The sequence below is a fragment of the Dendronephthya gigantea genome, unplaced genomic scaffold (genome assembly GCF_004324835.1).
Source record: "Dendronephthya gigantea isolate DGI-Jeju-01 unplaced genomic scaffold, DenGig_1.0 000177F, whole genome shotgun sequence".
NCBI lineage: Eukaryota > Metazoa > Cnidaria > Anthozoa > Malacalcyonacea > Nephtheidae > Dendronephthya > Dendronephthya gigantea.
Window position 1 is genome coordinate 287,452 of NW_021163187.1, and position 3,521 is coordinate 290,972.

The 3,521-nt window shown below is 28.2% G+C and overlaps 1 long non-coding RNA gene across 1 annotated transcript; it reads right to left on the reverse strand.

The window, feature by feature from the left end:
• Positions 1 to 674: 674 nt before the first annotated feature.
• On the reverse strand, positions 675 to 2,514 carry LOC114538203. Its single transcript, XR_003688692.1, has 3 exons — positions 2,174 to 2,514; positions 1,751 to 1,831; positions 675 to 1,218 (listed from the first exon to the last, which is right to left on the reverse strand). It is a non-coding gene; the product is annotated as an uncharacterized LOC114538203 (long non-coding RNA).
• Between the last annotated feature and the right edge of the window lie 1,007 nt (positions 2,515 to 3,521).

A 3,521-nucleotide genomic window follows, 5' to 3' on the forward strand; every position in this document is an offset into this window, starting at 1 on the left:
CCCACTCGTGTCAAGTTTTATTGTCTCCGTTACCAAGCCGTCTACCATTAAGTACGCTGTTAAAACGACAAGAGAACAGTTTAAAAGTCACGAGAACAGTCATCTCAAAGCGTACAAAGAATATTTAAAAAAGCAACTTTTAAAATGAAAATGCCTCATGGTATTAAAAGAAATATTTTCAATGTTGTAACATGTGTAATTTGAGTAATAAAATATTTTCCTCGCAAATCCTTAGTGTGTATTTATAATTATGTATAGCGTGGGCCCTCAGCCCTCCCACGCAAGTCATTCCACGTGTACACAGCAAAAAGTCGCTTTCTTATTTTGAGAAAAAAAAACTCATTTCAAGATATTTTATCTTGAAATGAGAAAAATTTTCATGGGAGAATAGCAAGAAATAATTTCTCGCTAAGAAAACATATCAAGAAAATATTTTCTTGTTCTAAGAAAAAAATGTTTTCTTAAAACAAGAAATTTTGGAGAAAAATAATCTTAAAACAAGAAATATAGTAACTATTTTTTAAGAAAAATTAACTTAATTTGAGAAATATTTACTTATATTAAGAAAAATATTCTTGTTTTAAGAAAGTGGGAGAATAGCAAGAAATATTTTCTCAGCAAGAATTTTTTTCAGAATGAGAAAATTTTTCTCAAAACCTATTTTCTTGTTTTAAGAAAACATCTTTCATAAGAAATTATAATGTCTAAGTTAGATAAAATTACACCTGAAATAAGAAAATACTTTTTACATATAAGAAAAAAAATTTATTTCAAGAAAAACATCCTTGTTTTGAGAATAAATAACTTCAAATGAGACAATTTTGACCATTAAAAATAGCTGAAAATCCTATTAATATATGCTTTTATAATATGAGTAATAATATACATCAATAATTTACTTAACAAAAGTTCAACATACTTCTTTATATGACATTAACATGCTTATACAAGCTAAACTGATGTCCTGTGGCACTTGAGAGTCTTTGAAAATTATAACTTGCAGGACTGGCAATTCTATTTCATGATGTTTTGGATAGTCAATGTCCAACAAATAGAATGAAGCCAGGAAGGCAACAACTGCATCAGCTATCTTTTCAACTACTGCCCATATCAAAATATGTTTTTCAATAACAATGTAAATACCTTCCTGGTCAATCAGGATGATTGGAAGATTTCGAACTAATTTTCCCCAAAATGCTTTGGATCTTCACTGTCGACCTATATATAAAGTACAAACAAAATGAATGCTCATATTAACAATTTAAGTTCACATTATAAATTATGCCTGAAAGCCATTTGTGAGTATTTATACAAGTTATATTGCTTAATACCTCTGTATAGATTTACATGCAGTTAATTCATGGACTAACTAATTACCCTAAATTTTGAGGACTTTTGTCAGGAAATATCACAGAAATCTTCTTTAGGAGATGTATCATGTTACGACAAGCCTTCTGGATGTTTGGGAGATGGTTATGCTATTGATATTATTGTGATTTGTGACAAATAGAATTTTAATTTATATAATTTCAAAACTTGCAACATATCTAACAACAATCTAACTGGCAAAAATCTGGCAACATATAGGTTGATTGCAATGTAGGCCATAATCATATAGTTTGTCAAATACCATGCAACAAGAGAAAAAGTATTTCTTTATAATGCATTAAAAATCAGGGCAATAAAAAATAATTAATGTTTTAGTTAACATTACAATGGTAAAAAACATGCATCTTAAAAATAGTCTTACTTTCAAAGGCTTGTTTTCATTTCCATTTCCAGTAAAATAGAGTATATCTATATCTTTCTTCATCTTCTACAATGCCAGTTCCTATAAAAAATTGAAATATTTACCAGGGTGTACCACTTTTCAATTGCAATATGTGTGGGAGAGAAGAGTCTAGATACCAGACCCCAGGTCACACAGCACAAATATCTGATAAATTATAAACGTTTACATGTAACAGCATCTGAGTATAAAAACACAAATAACAACATACTAAAATACGATTAAGCTAATTATAAGTCAGTCTTAAGCGTGCGATATTTACTATTCGTAAAATGATAATCATTTTACTAGTAGCAGAATTTTGAGTTTAGTTCGTAACGAATTTAATAGAGTACGTTCGGTTAAATACTATTAAATTGTAGCAATACTCAACAAAATTAATACCTTCCAATATCTGCTCGCATTCTTTGACCACTCTAGCGATTTGTTCGAGCAAACTTGTCGTTTCTTGATCCATATTAAACGTATGAATTGAAAAAAATCGATAAAATATCGGCGATCAGTGAAGACACGTTACACAACAGCGACGAAAATTTGAAAAGGACGCGCTTCTTTCCCACAATGCCTTTAGCGCTCTCTCGTTGATCGCGTGATCACGCGCGATATGTCGCGCAAACGACGTTATGTTGCAATCCATGCTCCTTTACATGATAATTAAAATTTAAAATATCAATCTTTGACTTTTGCATTGTAAATCTTACTTTTAGTATATCAAATATTATTGTACATGGGTAGCGAATTAAGGTGGTGTTTTTAGTTCAATAACCAAGCACACCTATTGAAAGGCTAAATGTGACACATTTCTCTCATGATGAAATTTGTTTCTAAAGAGCTTCTATATTGTAAAAATTGTTTGTACATAAGACTTAGCTAAATATAATCTATGAAGGGAGGCGGACATTCGTTCATGGTAAATAACAATAATTCTATTGTATATATATTTTTTTACTATACCCCATTAAGTTCTGGTTTTCTTATTATCTTCTTATTCCAAGAAATTATTTTCTTGAAACGAGACTCAGATATAAGGCAAGCTTTCCTATTTTAAGAAATATTTGGGATATTACTCAAGATTAATTTTCTCATATTAAGAATTTCAGAAGTTAAGATAATCTTTCTCATTCCAAGAAATTATTTTCTTGAAACGAGATTCAGATAAGGCAAGCTTTCCTATTTTAAGAAATATTTGGGATATTACTTAAGATTAATTTTCTCATATTGAGAATTTCAGAAGTTAAGATAATCTTTCTTATATCAAGAAATCATTTTCTCAGTATAAGAAAAAAATTTCTAATTCATAAGAATATAATTTCTTGTCTTAAAATCTGTAAATCTGTGGCTTGACGACTTTCTTATTTTAAGAAATTACTTTCTAAACGAGATTTTATATCCTAGAGTTAGAAAAAAAATTCTCGGTTTAAGAAAAATTTTCTTTACATAAGAAAAAAATTCTTAAGATAAGATATATTTTCTCGATAAGAAAATGATTTTTTGCTGTGTATAAGCTATATTGGAATAACACACTTCTGCGCACATCACCTCGCGTGGAGGCCGCACTCACAACTTTTTCGTAGAGTTTGCGATATATATACATATATATATATATATAATATATAATATATATATATATAATATAATATATATATATAATATATATATATATATATATAATATTATATATATATATATATATAATAATAAATATATATATATATATAATATATATATATAT